This window comes from Tenrec ecaudatus, chromosome 4 (genome assembly GCF_050624435.1).
Source record: "Tenrec ecaudatus isolate mTenEca1 chromosome 4, mTenEca1.hap1, whole genome shotgun sequence".
NCBI classification, from domain to species: Eukaryota; Metazoa; Chordata; class Mammalia; order Afrosoricida; family Tenrecidae; genus Tenrec; species Tenrec ecaudatus.
In genome coordinates this window covers 179,375,628-179,392,102 of record NC_134533.1, presented here as the reverse complement: position 1 = coordinate 179,392,102, position 16,475 = coordinate 179,375,628, and the positions used below count along the sequence as shown (strand labels likewise).

Here is a 16,475-nt window from a genome sequence, read left to right as displayed (position 1 = left end):
ATACCGCTTGTTACCTTAGAGTCATTTCTGATTCGTGGCGATCCCATGTGACATAGAGTAGAACTGTTCTCTCGGGGGGGGGGGGGGGGTTTAGCTGTAATCTTTATTGAAGCAAGTACTGAGCTTTTCTTCCATGGAATCACTGGGTTGGCTCAGACTATCTTCCTTGAACTTTGTAGTTGAGAACAAACTGCTTACACACCCTAGAAACTAGGGTGCAGCAAACTACAGGTTAAATAGGATTCTTTCTTTCCGTGTAACCATCAACATTAGTTCTCATATTAAATGTTATATGAGGGTTTTAAAATTATTTCTAAGGAAGTATAGGGTGTTTTCTTAGGCCAGGTTCTCATACCAATTGACTGGCTCTCAAATCTGCATGCACATCCGTTTCACTTGCGAAGTTTTAAAATATATCGACTCCTGGGTCCCCAGAGATTGGTAAGTATAAGGCACACTCTGGACATCTAGATTTCTATACACTGCATTGCTCTCTAGATGTTACATTTGACTCCCCAGTAAGAGGTTAAGGAATTCGGACCAAGTGGTGTTTGTCACGAGATCAAACAAGAACAGATGGAATCCGATGAACTCCAACTCTCTGGGATGCTGACATTGCCCCCTATTTGCTCAGCCACCATGCTGTTCCTTCAAAAGGGCATCCTTGGCCACCCTCTGATGCATTATAAGTCCATGGCCAGCTGGCTGTCCGCTTAATGCCAAGAGCTGCACAGGGACCTCACATGTTATTCTCGTGCTCTTTAGTGCCAGTCACAGATGAAACCCAGGTGCATGAAAGCTAAAAGCCTCATCAAGAAGACCAGCAGCCTAATCACTGAGCTGTGCTGCTCCCTGTCCCTAGCCTCCTGTGATTGAGGCATCCTGAGCCTTCGGGATAAATGATACTTTCTCTGATTAGGCAGCGTCATTACAAGGATCAGACCATTCACTCTCCAGGAGGATTTAATTGTACTACAATTCAAATGCCAGTTCTGCTGATTTCTGAAAACCCAGTCTAGTCTTCCGATGTTGTTGCTTGTGGGACTTACAGTAAACTGACGATTCTGTTCAGCTTTGTTTTTCATTTATTGCCTGTGTTTCCTAAGGTTCTCAGAGAGTTCTCCAAAAATCATACATCACATAACAGAGGATATCTGTCGAAATGAACCTCAAAATCCCTGGGTAGCAAAGAAGGCTCAACAAATAACCCCAAAGTTTGGTCACTTGAACCCACCCAGAAGCACCACAGAAGATGGTCAAATGGTTGTGGCTCACAGTCACACCATAGAGAGATTCCTTCCCATCTATAAATCTTTATGCAAGCAGAGACCCTCAACTTTCTTGCATGAAGTGGCTGGTAAGTTTGAACCACCGACTTTGACATTACCAGTCCCATGCTTACCCAACATTGTCATCAGGAATCCAACCCCAATATTTGCATACATGGGATCATTATGAGTTGCATCAAGTGAACGGCAACTGGACAACTAACAACAGTCATGAACCCACTGAGTCATCTCTTCCATGGGAGAGATTTTCATGTCCTTGACAAGGGTCCCAAGTTACTGTAAAGGCTGAACCCCTCTGACCTGAGACAGTGTCCTGGGGCCTGAGGAAACATGCTTCCATGATTCTGGTCTCCGCTCTGCACCTTATTGGTCGAATAACCTGGAGCAATCTCTCCAAACACAAGCTTCTTCCCCTGTCCAATGGAACTGAAACATGATCTACCGTATAGGCTGGTTTCTCTGTGGGTTAAAGGAGCGAATGTACAGGGTATGCTTAGAAGAGTGCTGGGCACACAGTAAGAGATTATGAAAAACCAATCTTTTCAGTGAAAAATGTGAGAATTAAAAAAAAATTTTTTTAAAGCAAAAGTGGCATAGGGAAAAAAGCTACTGTATACAAACATTTTAGGGGTGAAGACGGTGTAGTATGGAAGAGACCAGACCAAAACCAGGGATGTACATGGTAGACAATGGTGGAGGAGGTGGGGAAAGGAAAACAAAAGGATGAATACAAGGAAGAAAAGGGTAGTGGGGTCATAGGGCATTAATCCACCCAAGGGGAGGGTATTGTTTATATCTCCACAGGGAAAGTGGGACCAGACTTCAACCCAGTGTCGCAAGGTGTGAATGCAATATCCCGGCGTGGAGGATGGAACCGGTGGAGAGGTCTGGGAGGCTGGCCCCAGCACCATAAATTAAGTGGATTCCTGCCCCTCCCCCGAAAAGAATTTGTTCCAAAGGACGACATTGACTCTGCAGCTATGGGAGATGGACATATTTGATCAGAGCACACGGGAGCAGATGAAGGGGCAGGAGGAGAGAGTGGAGCACAGCCTGGCCCACCAGGCCGTGATGATGATGTTCCTGAGTAGAGCAGCCAGTCCACAGAGAGAACAACATGGCTGGCCCTACTATGAGACATGATGCCCCTCAGTGACTAAGGGCGATACAGGGGACAGCACTGGAGACACAGTGTGGGAATTGCACCTGACCTGATCCCACCACACCGAGGCAAATCACTGGGCGAGTGCAGCGGAACAGCAAGGGAATGGAGTGGCAAGGTCCCCAGGGAATGCTGAAAGTGGACTTTGGGGCCAGGGTGTGGTGCCCCAACAGACTGGACTGGAAAACGCTCCTAAGGGCCAGCAAACGATCCCTGAACTAACTACAAGCTTTTCTCTTGTGAACTGTTTTGTTCTGTTCTTTTTCAGTGGTTTGTTTTTGTTGTTTTGTTGTCTGGTTGTATACTGTTGCTTTGTTTTCCTCTGTCTTGTTTTCGTGCATGTTAGTGACTCCACAGGTCTGTCTGAATAGGACAGGCTGGATGAACTATCTGGAGGAAAAACAACGGGACCGACAGTTCCGGGGGGATTTGGGGTGGGGGGGTAGGGGGGGTAAGGAAGTGGTGTTAACAAACCCAGGGACAAGGGAAAAACATGGGACCCCAAATGGTATAGAAGGGGGAGGGGCAGGCCTGGTGGGAAATGATCAAGGGTAAGGTTGCTTAGAGAAGAGGTATACTCTAGCCCAGGTGGTGATGAGGCATGGTAGTAGGGCAGGAGGAAAGTCAAGGGAGATGGAGGAAAGAGCTAGGAGTCAAAGGGCATTCATGGAGGTCTAGACAAAGACATGTACATGCAAATATATATAGGAGGATGGGGAAATAGATCTATGTGTCTATATTTATAGGTCAAGTATTAAGGTGGCGGAAGGACCTTGGGCCTCTACTCAAACACTCCCTCAATGCATGAATACCTTCTTTTATTAAATTGGAACTCTATGATGCTCACTCTCCCGACACAACGGCTGGAGCCAAAGTGGGTGAACAAGTAAATGTGGTGAAGAAAGCTGATGGTGCCCGGCTATCAAAAGAGATAGTGACTGGGGTCTTAAAGGCTTGAAGATAAACAAGCGGCCATCTAGTTCAGAAGCAACAAAGTCCACATGGAAGAACACACCAGCCTGTGTGATCGAGTGGTCCCAAAGGGATCAGTTACCAGGCATCAAAGAACAAAAAATCATATCATTGACTGCACACCTCCATGATAGGATCGCTGAAGACAAATGGGTGCATAAGCAAATGTGGTGAAGAAAGCTGATGGTGCCCGGCTATCAAAAGAGATAGTGTCTGGGGTCTTAAAGGCTTGAAGGTGAACAAGCGGCCATCTAGCTCAGAAGCAAATAAGCCCACATGGAAGAAGCACACCAGACAGTGCGATCACGAGGTGCCCAAGGGACCAGGTATAAGGCATCATGCAAAAAAAAAGATATGTGTGTGTATGTATGTGTATATATTTGTATATGTATATATGTATGTGTATATATGTATATATATATCATATTAAATGAAGGGAGAAGTGCAGAGTGGAGACCCAAGGCCCAAGTGTCGGCCAATGGAGATCCCCTCATAGAGGGGTTTAGGAGAGGAGATGGGTTAATTAGGGTGTGAGGTAGTACTGATGAAGAACACAGCTTTCCCCCAGATCCTGGATGCTTCCTCCCCCCAACTACCATGATCCGAATTCTACCTTGCAGGGCTGGATAGGACAGAGGCTGTACACTGGTACATATGAGGGCTGGAGGTACAGGGAATCCAGGGTGGATGATACCTTCAGGACCAAGGGTGTGAGGGACGATGCTGGGAGAGTGGAGGGTGAGTGGGTTGGAAAGGGGGAACTGATTACAAGGATCCACATGTGACCTCTTCCCTAGGAGAGGGACAGCAGAGAAGGGGGGAAGGGAGACTCCGGATAGGGCAAGATATGACAAAACAATGATGTATAAATTACCAAGGGCATATGAGGGAGGGGGGAATGGGAGGGAGGCGGGGGGGAAAGAGGACCTGATGCAAGGGGCTTAAGTGGAGAGCAAATGCCTTGAGAATGATTGGGGCAGGGAATGTATGGATGTGCTTTATACAATTGATGTATGTATATGTATGGATTGTGGTAAGAGTTGTTTGAGTCCCTAATAAAATGTAAAAGAAGAAAAGAGAAAAAAATGATTAGGGCAAAGACTGTACAGATGTGCTTTATACAATTGATGTATGTATATGTATGAACTGTGAAAAGAATTGTATCAGCCCCAATAAATTGTTTAAAAAAAAAAAGAAAGAAAAATGTGAGCCTCGAAAAATAGCAAAGAATAAAAATCAGGCAGAAAGTAACAAAAGGGCTTCCGAAATAGGAGCACTAAATTACTGCAGCAAATAAGACACTGCTGAGGCCTGGGACCGCCGGTTGACTGCCAGTCAATCGTTCTGTGGTGGCGTGCTTACTGCTGTGATGCTGGAAGCGGTGTCAATAGTATTTCAAATACCAGCGAGGTTATCCAAAGCAAACAGGTTTCAGCAGCGCTTTAGACTAAAAACAGGCTCTGAAGAAGACATAGTCTATCGACTTCCGCAGAATGAGCCACTCACAACCTTACGGATCATAGTAGAATGTGTCAGAGACTGAAACTATCAGGAATAGCAGCAGGACATTGTCAGATGGTGCCCGGAGATGAGAGTCGAGGTGGAACGGCACTGAAAATAGGGCTGAGGCCGAGCAGCCTCTGAAAGCAGAGCCGACTGTAATCACTGGTATGGAGTAAGGCTTTCAGGACCTTCATCTACTTACGGGGTACAACTCAAAATGAGTAAGAGCAGCTGCAAACCTCTATTTGTTTAAGGGGGGCATAATATTAATTTAATATTGAAACTTCCTCAGTCCACAATAGTTGGAAAAAGAAGAAAAATAATTTTGAATCGAAACCTTATTGATCATAGATTTAGATCATAAATTTCCTTTTCTTTCTTTTCTTGATATTTTATCTGAGGGCTTTGTTTTCATCCATCTGAGAAGTTTTTGTGCTTTTTTTTTTAAACATCAAAAAGCATATGGCAAGTCGCTATCAGAAGAAATAGCATCTGGGTTCTGAGAGTTTGTCTTCAGGCAGCCATTTATATGAGGTGTCAGCTAAGTCCACAAATAAGAAGCATACCAGCCTGTGTGATCCAAGAATTATAAATAATAAAACCCAAATTTGGAGAAGGAAACAGTATCAGAAGTTAAGTTCTGATTACGCACCTGGATTACGCGTCTGATGAATCTCCTCTGACTTTTGTCCAGGCACGTGAGTAGCCTTACCGTCACCCAGGGAACACTGCAAAGCTGACCGTGGCAGATGCCCTTGGGTGAAAGTGTAAAACGTTTGGTCTCCTTTTTGATCCATGGCTCTTTGTTCTGGTTGCATTTTCTGCTATTTTTTTAATTGAGGGTTTTCTGTTTAATTTTGTCATTGGCTAGTTGTTTGTTTCTTGATTTTGTTTCTGTATGTTTTTTTCTATATGTGACATTCCGAATCGGTAAATATAGAGAGACAGGAAGTTGCAAGGACATGAGCTAACAACAATAACTACAAGGAAGAAGAAAATGTTCTGACATGGTTGTGGCGGTGACTACACAACTCTTCCTAATATTATTGAGCTATTGAAATGTATATGTAAATTTATGCCAATTAAAAAAACAAACATCTGCTAACAAAGGAATGTACAAAGTATGATTCTAGGAAAACTAAAAGTCCTCAAAACTGAAGTAGAATGCATAAATATTGATACCCATAGGCATCAGTGAGCTGAAATGAAATGATATTGGTCGTTTTGTAAAAGGCAGTTCTGTGGCTTACGATGCAGAGAATGACAGGTTCAAGAGGAATGATGTCACATTCCTCATCAAAAAGGACCTTTCAAGATATATCTTGAAGTGCTGTCAGTGATATATCTATCTTCACACAAAGAAACCCAGTCAATACAACTATTATTCAAATTATGCACACACACTGAAGCTAGTGATGAAGAAATCAGAGAATTCTACAAATGCCTTCAGTATGAAATTGATCAAACAGGCAATTAAGATGCATTGGTAATTATTGGTAATCTATATACAAAACTTGGAAACAAAGATGGAGGAACAATAGTTGGAAAATATGAACTGGCTGTTAGTGACGATGCTAGAATTCTGATAGAATTTGGTAAGACCAACAACTTCTTTGCAAATGCCTTTATTTAGCAGCACATGGACTTCTTCAGATGGAATGCACAGAAATCAAGTTGATTACATCTGTGAGAAAAGATGATGGAGGAGCTCAATATCAGCTGTTAAATCTAGGGCCTGGGTAGAATGTGGAACAGTGTACCACTTGCTCATATGTGAGGTCAGGTTGAAGGAGAAGAACATTTAAATAAGTCCATGAGAGCAAAAACAGATATGTTACATTGAATACCAATGACAAGAGACCCGATGATCTATGAGATGACCTGAAGAACATCATTCATGAAGAAAGCCAAAGGTTATTTAAAATACAGGAAAGAAAAGATCCAAGTGGCTCTCAGAAGACTGAAACTTGCTCTTAATCGTACAGTAGCTAAAACAAATGGAAGAAATCAGGAAGTAAAAGAGCTGAGCAGAAAATTTCAAAAGACAGTTTGAAAAATAAAGCCAAGTATTATTATGAAAGGTGCAAAAACCTAGAGTTAGAAAATCCAAAGGAGGAACACCCTAAGCACATCCTAAACTGAAAGAAATTGTGTTAGACAAGGTTCTCTAGAGAAACAAAACCAGGACACACACACATATACCTATACATGGCACAGAAGAATATAACAGCTAATTAGTCCACACAGCAGTACAGAGCGCTCACTTCCATGGAACAATTAATATACCGGAAGTCCTTCAAATCATGAAGGCTGCTGGGTCCAAGGTCAAAGAAGCAGACAGCTGAGTCTTCCCTTGGGAAATGCAGGCAGTCCTGCTATAGGCAGGGCCAGTCACCGATAGTCAGCAGCTCAGGAGCTTAGCAAAGCAGGCTTGGATGGGATATCAAACGCAAGCAATGCAAGATGACAGGATCCAACAACCTCAAGCTCAAGCAATGCACACACCAATATCATGGTAAAGCAGGTCTCAAAGGAGCCTCAAGCTCTAGTGACATGATCCACAGGTTGGCTGTCCCACAGGTAGTATAGCTCACAACTTGAGGCTGAGAACTAGCTAAAGCAGCCGCATGCTGGTCTGATCACCAGAGAGCAAGAGAGAGAGAGTGGCAGGGCTGGGTGAGCTATTTCAAACTGGGACCTTATTAATCCCACATGTTCCTTTTGGTCAGGTTGGCACAATTACCCTACCTATGACAGAACTAAGGGAAAAAAATTCAAGCCTCAAGTTTCAATACTGAAAGTTACTATGGACAAAATGATGAATGATGCAATGGACCACAAAATAGTAGTCAGCATTCAACCATTTCAAGGGGCGGCATATGAGTACGAATCAATTGGACTAAAGAAGCCCAATCTGCACAGAAGGCATCAGCCCAAAATAAGTTTCCAGGAATTTATGGAATACCAATTTAAATATTTCAATAAGTTAAGGAAGCACTGGAAGCACTCACCAGTCTGTGCCAAGAAATTTGGAAGATAGCTACTGAGCCAACTGATTACACGAGATCTATATTTTTACTCATTCCAAAGAAAGATGACCTCTTATGGTGTGCAAATTATAGAACAGTTTCATTAATATTACATGCAAATAAAACTTTCTGAAGATCATCCAGTAATGATTACAGTAGTACATTGACAGCAATGGAAATTAGGACCAGCTTCAGAAGAAGACTTGAAATAAGGGATATCCTTGCTGATGTCAGGTGCATCTTGGTTGAAATTGAAACATACTAGAGAGATGTTTGCTTGAGCTTTATTGACTATTAAGAGGCATTTAACAAATTATGGGTAGCCTTGAGATGAATGGAAATTTCAAAACAAGTCATTTAGCTCGTACAGAATCTATTCATGGATTATGAGGCTATTGTGCAAACAACACAAGAGAATACTGCATGGCGTGAAAGTAGGAAACCTATGTGACAGGGTGGTGTCCTTTCACCATACTTATACAATCTGTATTCTGAACAAATAATCAGAGAAGCTGCAATGCTGTGCAGAATTGGGGGATGCATGGGTTTGGATTTATGGCAGGCTCGTCCCAGGGGGCTCTCACAGTGTCCCAGGCCAGAGAAAACTCTAGACTTGAACCATTGCCAGGCCTTGCCCATGGCCTTCAGGCACTGAGGTGGGATGCACAGTGGGGTGTGGGGCGTGGGGGAAGGATTGGAGGAAGGCTTCTTAAAGATCTGTGATGTGCAGACGGCACATGTTTGCTTGCTGAAAGGGAGGAAGACTTGAAGCGCTCGCTTATGAAGACCACAGACTGCAGCCTTTAGTATGGGCCATGCAAGGGAGGGAAAGCCAGAATCCTCACGAGTGCGCTGGCAGGCAGGATCAGGACCAGCAGAGCAACGATGGAAGGTGTCAAGGATCTTGTCTTGCTTGGATTCACAGAAAATGCTCATGAAAGCAGCAGTCAAGAGGTCAAAAGATGCATTGCATTGGGTAAATCATCTGTACAAGACCTCTTCAAAGTACTGAAAAGCCAGGATGTTACCTTGGCGACTCAGGTATGCCTGACCCAGCCATGCTTTTTTCAATCAGCTCCTAGGAGTGGGACAGTTGGCCATTGATTGGATAAGGAAGATTGAAGACATGTAGATACATTTCAATTATGGTGCTGGTGGCAAATGCTGAACGTACTACCACCGGCATGCTCCTTAGAAGGCAGGACGGTGAGGATTTTTCTCAGTTTATCCATACTTTTCCTCATTCCAAGCACAACCCAGTTTTCCCTATGGAGCTCTTCCACCTTTTCTCTTCTCCCAGTCTCTGGAGAGTACTAACAAACATTGATCTCTGTACACTTACTTTATCTAGAGATTTCAAGTACACGAGATCATACAATATTTGATCTGATTCTGCATAAGGTTTTCAAAAGTCCATCCATGTCTTATGATGTGCCAAAATTCCATTTATCTTTATGGTTAATTCCATTGTTTGAATAGACCGCCTTTTCTTATCCATTCATTTGTGGATGGTTGTTTCTATCATTTGCCTATTGTGAATAATCCTGCAGTAAACATTGTTTTGAGTCCCGGCTTTCATGTCTTTTGGGTACACACCTCAGAATGGAATTTGGGGTCATATGGTTATTGTACATTTCAAGTTTTGACTAACCACTCGTTTCCTCATTGGTTGTACACGTTGCCATCCTGCCAGCAAGGGATCAGAGTTCCAATGTCCTTAGAACCTTGACAAAATTTGCTGGTTTTGTTTCTTTCCTGATACTAGACATCCTCATGAGTATGAAGCGGTATTTCACTGTGATTTTTGAATAACAACCATTACAACACTGCTGGGCCTGACCTACTTCTATCCCTGAACAGAGGGAATAACATTACTTTTCTCTGTCTCCTGTAACCCACCCATATCATCATTCTTATGTCCACATTGTACTTAAATAGGTACCATTGAATTGAAGCTGGTCATCTTTGTGACTGCTGAAAATGAACGCATATTACTCAAGTCCATCAGCATGAATTAGAGTACTTTTATAGGAGGACCCATCATACCACCCACGCTGTAGGCATAAGCAGGCCCTGAAATGCTTAATCTCCGCAGGCTGGATATCAGGGAAATGATACCCTCTGGATATCAGGGAAATGAGGAATAATGGATTTTTTTACTTGAATTAGTCACATGATGACAGGGAGGTGGTTTTCCCATCTGTATCCTATTATATACCAATTTCCAGAGCCAATGCTACGAGGTCACATAAAGAAGGGTCAGGGATAGATTTTGCTGAAGAAAGGGAAAATTCCAAAGGGCAGGGTCAGCAATATAGAAATACATGCCATACTCTAGCCTTTTATCTGCTCATAAAATGCACAAAAAGCCAGTAGGCACCCATGGAGGTGCGCCTCTCATATCTCACCTCAAGAGGCTTGCCACTGGGAGTGCAACACCCATTTTTACAACCTCTGAGATCTACCGCAGCAGGGCCAATGTGTCCTCAAGAAACTTGCAGCAGATGCCTGAGCATCATATGTGGACTAGGCCCTGACCATGTCCAAGAAGTATGGAACTCCTCCAGACCCAATCCGCATTGACACCATCCACTGGACTCTCCAGGATGACCTTGGCACCAAAGTCTGGAGTTCTTCCTTCCCAATCTACCTTCTTTCTCCTCTTTTTAACTCAGGGTTTCAGATTCACACAGTAGTTTCAAAGCTCTCCTAGCCTCGTCTGATTAATCTCCGCTCAATTTTCACAGGCAGTGTCCCTAATAAATCACTGATAGTTGTGACTAGGTTTCAGCATCTGCTTTCTGGAAGATCTAAACAGACGCAAAGCATCTGCTAGACACACTGTGTGTTGGTGTGTTGCTTTGGGGTCCCCCGCCCCTCCAAGTACGTTCCCTCTCTTTGCCTCTCCCTTTTCACATTGCTAGAATTGGGTGGTTAAAGAATGCTTACGACCAAGCAGTCTGGATTTTGGTTGCCAGCTGTTTATAGACGTCGTCTGAGGAAGCCATCTGTGCTGCATCTGGGGCAAGCTGGCTCTCGAGAAGATGGCGAGTCCTGGTCTCACATGAAGGCAAGCTCAGATATAGCCTTTTCCACTGGGAGAAAAGGGGTGCTGGTCCCACACGAGTCATTTCCCAGGTTGTTCGGAGATATGCACGCACATGGTGTACCTGCCACTCTAAGCATCTCATTCAGACACCGTGGTGGCATTTCGGAGAAGGTTTTAATTAGGCAATTCTGAATTCTATAGCTTTCAATCCCTCATCCAGAACAAGGCTATAGAACTCTTCCTTAAATTCTACTGGATGACTTTATAGTCCGCTTCATCCCCTCCCGTCTGGAGTTAATATGGCAAAGGGCCAAGTAAGTTGAACCCAAGCCAGACTCACTGTCCTTAAGACAGATTCATCTTTCTGCAGCAGAGAGGCTGCTGGGTTTGATCTGCTACCAGCGAACAGTGCAAATAGTGATTCCAAATTAGTATTAGGAAATGGATATATTGCCGGGTGTATCCCTGTATCTGAGGGAGAAGAGTGGAGGTCTCTAGGAACAGAGATCTGAGGGAAGTTGAGTTTACTCTGGACATCAGAGTGTAAGATTTGTGTTCTACGGGCAATTGAGGTCTTGGTTAGCTGATTGTGGTGCCCATTAAAGGTGGGAAGGTGCTTAGCACAGCAATTGTGCGTAGTGTGCACTCAGTGAAGGAACTTAATTGCTAATTGAATAATCAGCAGTTCCAACCCACCAGCCATTATTATGGGAGAAAGCCAATGGACTAGTTCTATTCCGGCCTACAGTGTCACTATGCGCTTGAATCGAATCGGTGTCAATGGGTTTATGGGTGCACACTCAATAATCCTTAACTAGCTGTGTGTGTGTGTGTGTGTGTGTGTGTGTGTTTTGCTATGCATATGACCATCTAATACTTCAGTTGGCACTTTTTCACTACTGAGTATTAACTGTCCATGTAGCAGGATGTGTGACATGGAACTGTACTGGGCACAGGCGACTCACAGAGGAATAAGACCCAGGCTGTGCCCTTAAAGATAACTGTCACCTTTGCGAGATTTTTGCTGCTCCCAAGCAACTAAATCACTTCTGAAAGGCAATATTTCTACTCAGTAATGGGAAACAAGGTCAGAGTAGCCAATAAGAGACACATTTTATGATTCTATAGACTATTTTAAGAGGTGACCAGAAAGATAAAATATTCAGTGATTGGTGGTCAGGGAGGGCTCTATGTTCTATCCAGCTAAATTAGCATTATCATCATCTTTGTTTCATTTTAAAATTTCAGCTGTTATGTCAAATAATTAGAATTTTTACATTCACACTAAGATGTCTTATTTTTTTCCCTAATTGTAATATATTTTTCTTTGATTGCAGGACTTTTGAAAAGGCTGAATTCCTGTTTTTAACTTTTCTGTGTACTGAGACCATTTGATTCTGAAAGGAATCAGATTTTCAAATTAAGAATTGCCTTTTGCATAACATAAATGTATGGTTATGATCTTACTTTAGGCTAAAAGTAATAGTAAACAGATATAGCATCCTTTCTACATGACAGGTACTCTCTTAAGTGCATGATAAAAATTCTTATTTTTGTAACATGCCAATTTTATAAGTAGTTCCTAATTTGTAGATGAGGAAGTGTAGAGGGTCTTAGGACTCTCCCCAAGAGCTCACAGTTGTCGGCGGTTATGCAGGATGGCTGTGAATTCAGGGTCTGGGCTGCTGAGTCTCAACTCCATCACTTCTCCCATCTGCTCCCTAAAGCAGGGAGTCTCTGGATAGTACACATATTGGTGCTCAATGCAAAACCTGCCAAACAAAACATTTCTCAAAATAATTTTATTATTTTCCTGAACCCTTCGCCTTGAGTGATGTTTTCTGTCATCCTCGAGCATAATTTTCATTTAATAAACGTCCTCATATTATTGACAGGATTTTCATTAACTACTCGGGCAGGTAGAAAGGATGATCACATTCAGGAAACTGGAGAGAAACAGGTTATTACTTGGGAGGCAGAGAGAAGGGGTGGGCTGGGGGAACCGGGAAAAGCAGAGATAAGTGCAAGAGGAGGGAAGAGAAGCAAAGGGGACTTGAGCTTGGAGTGCATGCGGGCGTCCATTTCCGCTGGCCCTCCTGTTGTCAGGCAATTGCCAGAGGCTGCGGGGAGGATCGCTGGTGACACGATGGGGCCCACATTGGACTGCTTAGTGCAAGGTTGGAAGTTCAGGCTGAGCAGCTGCTCCATAGAGGCTCTGCTCCCGTGTACAGTCCCAGAAATCCTAGCCACAGTTACTATGAGTCGGAACGGATTCAATAACAGTGGGTTTGTGTTGGAGGGTGGTTGTGGGGGCCACTAAGGCAGCGTTTCTCAACCTGTGGGTCGCAAAATGACAGTGATGAAGTGGCAACGAAAATAATTTTGTGGATGAGCGGGGTCACTACCACATGAGGAACTGTACGAAAGGGTTGCGGTATTAGGAAGGTTGAGAACCACTGCTCCGGGGATTGCTAACCTATGGAAGCCCTCACAGCGAGTTGCCTGTGGGTTTTCCCAGGACCAGCCGGTTAAGAAACATGGACAGCAGTGGCAGCGGCCTTAACTGGGGAGGAAAGTAAAATGAAAATGAACTGTCTCCTGAATTTTTCAACCCAGGTTTCTGGAAAGTTCCTTCTGCTCCTAGGGAGCCAAACAGACACAGCAAATGAAAGCATCCCTCAAATAAGCCCGAGAGGCAAGCAAGTGGCAGGAGTTCAAAAGCCCCGAGTTCTCATTTGCGGTCTCTGTGGACAGGCAGGCTCCTCTGAAGCACAGCACTGCCTCCGTAATCACTTGGTGACTTCCTGGGAAAACTGTTTGCTGACATAGAACTCACTCGCTGAAGAAGAGTGCGTCTCTCTTCCAGGCCACGGGGGCCAGCCTCGTTTCAGCCCTGTCACTGGCAACAATTCTTATTAGTCTAGCCTGGCTTTTCCTTGATGGCCTCTCCCCTGACACTTGTCTTACCGTATGCTACAGGTAGCTGAGAAGAGCTCTCGTGGCACAGTGGGTGAGCGCTCAGCTGCTAATTGAATGACTGGTCAGTGGCTTGAACTCACCAGCTGGTCTGTGGGAGGAAGCGGTGACAGCTCGCTTCCACAAAGATGACCGCTTGGGAAACCCTCTGGGGCTTGGAAGCCTTTGGCGTCGACTCAATGGCTCATAGCAACACACATCGCTGATGCAGCCACTTGGCTGAATGGCAACAATTCAATCTAGAAAGATGTAATCTGCAAAGGCCTCCTCACTGGTCTCCTCGGCCCCCTCCGTCCCATTCCACCCATTATCGGCTCAACAGTGAGAGCATCTTCTCTGAAAACATCTATAAAATTATGTCACCACTGTTCTGCTGGTGATTCTTTTTAAATGCTGGCTGAAACATATTCCCTGGCCGTGCCAGGAAAGCTCTGACTACCAGGCCGCTGTTATGATCTATGTGCCACCGGGCTATAGCACACAGAGTAAAGCAGACCAGCTGCCATCCAGGCATTGCTGACAGAATGATGCCATGTTGGTCAGAAGAGAACTGTGCTCCTGAATGTTTTCAAAGATGTATTTTTTAGAAGTGGATCACCAGACCTTTCTTCTGAGGGACCGCTGGGTAAGCTCAAACTTCCTAACATTCAGTTCGCCATCAGGCACATATCCGTTTGCAAACACTCAAGGGCCCCTACTGAACCGAATCACAATCCTCAGAGATGGTTGTTGTTCATTGCCATCCAGTTGGCTCTGACTTTGCAAATGGGATTAAGGATCTTGAGATGGGGAGTGAGTTAGTCTGGGTAGACTAGAGAAACAAATCCATATAAACTCATATGTCTATAAGACAGAGTTTTATATAAAGGGTAAGTGTACATTAAGAAAGCATCCCAACCTAGTCCAGTCCAAGCCCAAAAGTCTGACATTAGCCCATAAATCCAACACCAATCTACAAGGTCCTCCTCAATCTCACAAAACACACGCAATGACACACAATGACACCGACTGCAGGAGGGAAGTTGAATCAGTGAGCGTGAAAGCATCTCAGTGCTGGCAGGGGTCTCCATGTGGCTTCTCCAGCACCCAGGGCTGCATTGGGGTAGGTCCATGTGGCTTCTCCTCAGGGAAGTCTCCCAGGAAATGAACCTTGCCAGCTGAGGCAGAGAACTAGCTAAGGCAGCCACACACTGGTTCCACCATCACAGAGCAAGAGACCAGAAAGTCAAGGCTCGCCAAGCCATTTATCTCTCTGCCCTTCAATTAAACTGCCCTTCAATGAATCCCACATGTGTTCATTGGGCAGGCTGGCACAATAAACCTATCACAGGGAAATTATCCTGGACTGCACAAAAGGCTCTCTAATTCAATAGCATATGGACTTATAAGAGTGAGGTATTTATAAGAATGAGGTAAGGGGGCCTTTGACCCAGAAGAAAAGGCAGTGGATCCAAGGAGCCAGAGGATGGAGCAATTGGGCCACAAACAAGGGACCTCATCCACTAACAAAGCTGGAGCCTCTGTAGGGACTGTGCCCAGACAATACCTCGAACTCCTGGGTCCTAGCACTGTAAGACCTTATAGTCCTGTTGTTTCAAGTCACCACGCTTGTGGCAATTTGTTACAGCAGCCACAGAAAATGAATATGCTGGCCTTCTTTGTATTTCTCTAAGACACCAAAGTGTCTCCCAATTAAGGGCCTTTGCACAGGTTTCCTTCTTAGCCTAAAACTCATTCCGTTCTTCCTGATCTTGGAGGTCTCTACCCATTCATTTCCCCCTCATCCACTGTCCACAACCCTTTTTCTTTCTTCGCGGCCCCCCTCCCAAACACACCCCACCCCACTGAGTCCTGTGAACTACCTTAATGGCCTTTACCACCTACTTTCTGGAGGACAATTGAAGGAGTAGAGAGGAGTGAGGTTCATACACATTATTTCCTTGGATGAGAATATCTTATCACCTTCAAGGATGTTATATTGGCTAGCTACTGCCATGGCCTACAATATAAGCATCCAGGTCCCAAGTGTCTACAGGTCATTTGGGGAAAGAGATGCAGATCTTGGCTGGGATTCACTGGTCAGCAAGAGCGTGAGCCCAATCGCAAAAGAACACTAGATGCTTTGATTGCCTCTCCTACTTCTGAGTTCATTATTTGCTAATTTTTATTTCTTATCATCAATAAAATGCCTGGTATATCATAAATTCATAAGAAAATTTATTGAAACAAGAGATAATGTGGAAAAGGTTACAATTTGACTCAGCCTAGTGTTCTCATAGACTAAGTAACACTAGTGGCTTGTGATTGACTGCTAACCAAAAGGTTGTGGGTTTGAACCTGCTCCATGGCTCCAGGAAAGAAAGTCCTGGTAATCCAGTGCCTGGGGTTACACATGGGGGTGGACAATGGCCACTAACCGCAACAGTACCCTGGTACAAACTGGGGCAGCAGAGCTTTCAGAAAGATGGTTTTGTTCTTCAGATGGAAGAAGGCTT

General features: G+C 44.2%; 1 non-coding gene across 1 annotated transcript; it reads left to right on the top strand.

The window, feature by feature from the left end:
- The first annotated feature begins 8,494 nt into the window (after positions 1-8,494).
- LOC142447670 (small nucleolar RNA SNORA42/SNORA80 family) lies at positions 8,495-8,626 on the top strand. Its single transcript, XR_012784333.1, has one exon. It is a non-coding gene; the product is annotated as a small nucleolar RNA SNORA42/SNORA80 family (small nucleolar RNA).
- Positions 8,627-16,475: the final 7,849 nt, after the last annotated feature.